Genomic DNA, 6,404 nt, shown 5'->3' with positions numbered 1-6,404 from the left:
TATCAATGTCTTCAATCGTTGTAAACCAACCAACCACATTATGACAATAAAATGCACAATGCCCTTAGAGTTGACCGTGTTTTTCACCACTAGATGATGCTGCATGTCAAAATTCACAGATTATTGTTTGTGTACACACACACACACACACACACACACACACACACACACACACACACACACACACACACACGCACGCACACACACACACACACACACACACACACACACACACACACACACACACACTGTATGGAAAAATATTGCGCAAAGGATGTGACTTCTCTGGGTTTTTGGTATGGGGATGTTTCTATTCATTCCTAATAAGAGACTGCAAACAAAAGTTACAAGTTGTTTCCTTTTTGCATGCATAAATACGAAAGTTTAACATGTGTATTATTGAAAGCTTTTTATATGGACAGGTAAATCTATTGGGCCAGTTGAGTGGCACCTCATTCATAAATCCTAAAAGCTTGGTTTCCATACGTTAACAACTGTCTCCAGCATCACGTGGATCCCAAGCTTAATGCAGTAAACATGGTCGATTTTAAGACTCGCCATCAAATATTGACAGCGCAGTATAAAACCTAGAGTTGCCTGAAATGGAAACATCTTGTTTGTCACTGTCTATGAGCCATCTCTATGCTTCATTTCCAAGGCATGATTTACTATGCCACAAACTTCATGTCTACACTTCAAAAATGACAAACCGTAAATTTGGTGTTGTTGTTATGCTAAGGCGAGAGCTACACAATGGCTGTCCGGGGCATTTATGTTGCGAGGGACGGTTCAATTTGGTTGTTTCATAAACAGGAGGAGCAGAACCTGATCAAGGTGTCATCTATCAACAGCCGTCAGGTGACATCATCTCTACGGTCTTCTAAGTCCCTTAGAAGTTTTCTCTTTGTTTTTCTCCATGTATGCAGGTGGGGAAGTCTTGGAAGCTTAACACCAAGCCTCCTTTCTACTTCGCTGTAGCAGTGATTGAGTAAAATAGTAGAATATAACTGATATAGTAAAAAAGGGTTTTTAGACTAGTTCACCTGACATAAAAATGGTGAAGACATGCATCTTTGGACTTGCATGTACACCTTTTGGTCTAGGATTGAATCCTGCCCCTGACTTCCCTTGTCCTCTAAGTTAGTTTACCTCAATTACATTATGTCTCAATTATGAAAATACTTAGGAGAGGCCTGCCATCTAGTGCTTTTCTTTTTTCCTGAACCGGTCAACATACTTTGACACAAAACTTGCAAGTCACTGTCCATTTTTTAATCATCAATATAATATTTTCAATCAGCTAAAAATGACCTAATACCATTATCTTCCAGACAACCCGTTTTATTGTTCTGCTTGGTCAAAGAGTCATGTGAACATGAAGCGATGACAGGGGAATACAATCAAACAAAATGACTCGATACAGTTGCTGTTAGGCATAATTGTCTTGTATTACTCATCTGGCATCACCAGACACACATCTCTTTTAAAACAATAGACATAACATAGGCTGTTGAATTTACACTCTGTTTCTCCATGGAGAATCCCATCACGCTGTAAGAACCAACAAAGCCATACTGTAATGTTGAGCGTGCATATAGAGGGACATGTATGGTCTATTGTCCACGGTATGTTTTGCTCTATCCCTCTGCACTGTATGTGACTGTCAAATTCTGTTGGTTAAATTAAATCTAAATTTATTGACAAGAAAGACGGAGGGGTATTTTATTAGCCATGTTTTTTGGAAGTCCACATTTCTTGCAATTCCCTTTCTAGTAAGTTTGAGAGAAATACACATTATATCAAGATTAGGAAACACCTTTGCAATTGTCCAGTCTATCGGACCTCAGGAAAGTACTTAAAGTACACACACACACACACACACACACACACACACACACACACACACACACACACACACACACACACACACACACACACACACTTGTTAGTACTTATAATTCCACTTTCACTGTGAACATATTATTTCAGGGTGATTTTCATTAAGCATATAGTTTTACTGTTTAAACCTTTCCATTCTGTACTGCATGTTGTTAACATGCCAACGTAAAGCCCAGTGTAATGTTAAGTGTGACCAGACCTTACAGTATACATAACAACCTCATACTGTATATTATATCATATTCCAGTATTGGCAACAGGAAGCTGGACTTCTATTGTTGACACGACTCACCATGTGGTTTTGGCCCTTCAGTCTGTTACTAAGGCCCCAGGGCCTGCTGGAATGTTTGTGTACGATGAGAAGTCTTCATCATATCTAATGACGGCAGAGGGGGTGAGTCATAGGATGTAGTGAGTGCACCTGGATCCCACTCTGTCAGCCCCTCAGTACCTGAGCAAGAGCCCAGCCAGACAGATATGTATTTGTGCATTAGAGCCCAGAAATTAATCAGCCATGAATCAAAGGATCCGGTGGACTGTAATTGTCACCTTCACCCAACTTCAAAGAGGCGAGGTGAATTCCATCCTGCTAAGGTAGCACTCTCTCAGGTCATTAAATGACCTGAGCGTTGCATGCATGAACAATACAGGGTGTTTTATATTTCTTTGCAGTTAAATAATAAGTACAGCTTATTTGATGATATATATTCAGCCTAATTTAAGTAGGACATTGGCTATCATACACATTCTTTTTAGGTTGTGTTGTTATTCAAAAGCACATTTTCTTAATTTCATCCAAACTTTTTTCATTAACTGCTGAGAAGTGGTTTCTGAATTGTTTCATGTGACTGACCATGACCCTGACCATCATACTGACCTTGATACAATACTGAACATGATACTGACATGATACTGACCAGGACAAAATACTGATCATGAAACCGACATAATACTACCGTAACCATGATACTATCATAATACTAATCGATATACTTTTCATTGTGGCTAAGAGTTGTGTGTATAATCTGCCGTGGTCAACACCTCATCAACGCCGGTGTGTTTGACTGACTTTGATACTGACCATGATACTGACTGACATCATGTGTCAGTCAAACATATCGGCCTGCCACAGCCCTGTAACAGGGGTGTCAGGCCCTGTCACAGCCCTTTCACAGGAATGCAGGCCCTGCCACAGGTACGCACATGAAAGTCATGTGACAGGGCCTGACATCCATGTGACAGGGCTGGTAACATGGTAACGTGGTAAACGGTAACATGGTAACATGGACAGGACCTGTGGCAGGGCCATGACAGCCCTGTCATTCAGTGCTGTGAGAGGGGTGTTAAATAAATTAATTAAGTTAAATAAGTATGGAATATGGATAGATCCATAACCAAAATAAGAAGAGACGAGCCAAAGGACGTATATCTTAAATTGCTGTATTTGAAGAGAGGTCAGACAAGGAAGACAGACAGTGAGCATACCATAGTGGTAGCTTTCTAAATCGCTCTCCCTTCCAAGATGGAAGTTAACATGTATATAAAGAGTACAGTTATAACAGTATAAGTCGTGGGACACATTGATTCGTTCCCAGATCATAACAAGGAAGACAGTGACTGACATACAGTATAAGCCAAAACATGATTATATCATGGCAACCAAAGTTACTATGACCTGTAATCTATTAGCCTGAGCTTACAGTATCCGACCAAAATATGGTCTCCTATACTGTAAGTTCAGTTCATAATATATCCTTATATGGTCATATGACAATCATACACAAACCAGAGAATGATGTATCATAATTCTACCCTATCAAGGGGCCTCATGTGACATCCATATACAATCAAACATTTAATTTTCCGAATGTCTGTCTGTCTGAGTGAGTGAGTGAGTGAGTGAGTGAGTGAGTGAGTGAGTGAGTGAGTGAGTGAGTGAGTGAGTGAGTGAGTGTCTGTCACAGCGTTTCTCCTCAGTGGCTGGAGCAATTGATCTGAAATCACATCACCATTAGCATATGAACACACCTAACATAACTGTGAAGCCCGTTTGTCACTTTCACAAATCATATGCTGTATATTAGCATTTTTATGGTGTATCTACTATCTATTCTGCATCTAGCATGAGGCATATCTATTCTGCATCTAGCATGAGGCAACATGTTTAACCAGCTGTGTGTGTGTGTGTGTGTGTGTGTGTGTGTGTGTGTGTGTGTGTGTGTGTGTGTGTGTGTGTGTGTGCGTGCGTGCGTGCGTGCGTGCGTGCGTGCGTGCGTGCGTGCGTGCGTGCGTGCATGCGTGCGTGCGTGTGCGGGTGGGCGGGCGGGGGTACGCAGTATCTCTGTAGCCATTAAACGAAACGGGTATTTCTTACATTGATGATCCTACATATTATCATGCAAGCACCAGTTAAAGTTACTTTCCATCCCTCATATACTGTGTGCACAGTGCACATCCCATAACCCACACACTGCACATCATTTCGGAGCTCATATCTGTGAACGGGTAAGGGCTAGTTCTAATAATAAACGTAACAGGCTTCACCCTAGGTAGTAGACTAATAGTACTTAATACTCACATACTAATACTAACAGTCCAGTTTAATGTAAAATCTGACATTTGGAAATTGATGAGATGTTTTCTAAATGACATATAAGCAACACAATACTCAATACAAGGGATAGGGGGCACTGGCCCAAAAGAGATCGAGAAACACTGTTCTAGAGCAGGGGTCATCCATGCTGGCTTGTGGTGGACATATTTGTCAAAATGACCAGAAACACATAAAGAGATATCCCTGGATGACCATAACAGGTCTGTAACCCCATTGTAAACACTCAGAGTTAAGCAAATAACTGTTATTTGTGTGGTTCACAAATAACATTTGTGAACCACTAGTAATAGTGGAGTCAGTGATTCCCAACCTTTTCTGGATCAGGGCCCACTTGGAAATCTTGAAAGTGTTCATGGGCCTTGTGGCCTGCCCTTTTTTCTTTTTTGTTGTTGTCTTTTTTAAGAAAGCTTATTTGAATGATCAATCAAGCGATTATTTTCCGGCTTGGATCAATGGAACTAGTACGTTTCTAGAAAAAGATACCATTACTTGTTTATTTTCTTTCTTTCTTTTTTAACCTTTTTATCAAATTAATGGAACATTAACATAAACTATTGTCAATTATTTAGGGGCCCATGTGCACTTGCAAAATCTTCACAGCCCCACAGGTTGGGCAGGGAATCGTCCTGTATATCTCAGCCACACCAACTCAAAACGGCCAAAGACGGATTCTGTTCGGCGGTTCCCGACATTCGGTCGTGTTGGAAGTCACCATTATTACAGAAATATATACTGCATGCTATGCTGAACGTAATCCACTTAGTGTCATCTTTTCAAAATGCATATTTACCGTACAGTTTGTGTTTGTATGCTTATTTCGCAATACCTATTGCGCAATCCTCTGTAGAGTGAGTTTGTCATCATGGTCACAAGAGTATCAGGTTTCAAGAGGGAAGGGGGGGGGTTAGAGAGAGGAGAGAGAGAAGAGAGAGAGAGAGAAAGAGAGAGAGAGAGAGAGAGAGAGAGAGAGAGAGAGAGAGAGAGGTACAGTAAGATACAGTAGATTACAGTACAGTAAGATACAGTACAGCAAGGTACAGCATAGTACAGTACAATACGGTACAGCAAGGTACAGTAGAGTACAGCAAAGTACAGTACAATACGGTACAGCAAGGTACAGTAGAGTACAGCAAAGTACAGTACAATACGGTACAGTCAGGTACAGTAGAGTAAGATACAGTATATTACAGTACAGTAAGATACAGTACAGCAAGGTACAGCATAGTACAGTACAATACGGTACAGCAAGGTACAGTAGAGTACAGCAAAGTACAGTACAATACGGTACAGCAAGGTACAGTAGAGTACAGCAAAGTACAGTACAATACGGTACAGTCAGGTACAGTAGAGTAAAGCAAAGTACAGTAAGGTAAGGTAAAGTAGAGTACAGTACAATACGGTACAGTAAGATACAGTAGATTACAGTACAGTAAGATACAGTACAGCAAGGTACAGCATAGTACAGTACAATACGGTACAGCAAGGTACAGTAGAGTACAGCAAAGTACAGTACAATACGGTAAAGCAAGGTACAGTAGAGTACAGCAAAGTACAGTACAATACGGTACAGTCAGGTACAGTAGAGTAAAGCAAAGTACAGTAAGGTAAAGTAGAGTACAGTGCAATACGGTACAGTACAGTACAGTACAGTACAGCAAAGTACAGTACAGTACAATACGGTACAGTCAGGTACAGTAGAGTAAAGCAAAGTACAGTAAGGTAAAGTAGAGTACAGTGCAATACGGTACAGTACAGTACAGTACAGTACAGCAAAGTACAGTACAGTACAATACGGTACAGTCAGGTACAGTAGTGTACAGCAAAGTACAGTAAGGTAAAGTAGAGTACAGTAGAGTACAGCAAAGTACAGTAAGGTAAAGTAGAGTACAGT

The sequence above is a fragment of the Nannobrachium achirus genome (genome assembly GCF_963921795.1).
Source record: "Nannobrachium achirus genome assembly, chromosome: 11".
Classification (NCBI taxonomy): Eukaryota; Metazoa; Chordata; class Actinopteri; order Myctophiformes; family Myctophidae; genus Nannobrachium; species Nannobrachium achirus.
Note: the sequence above shows the minus strand (reverse complement) of the source record.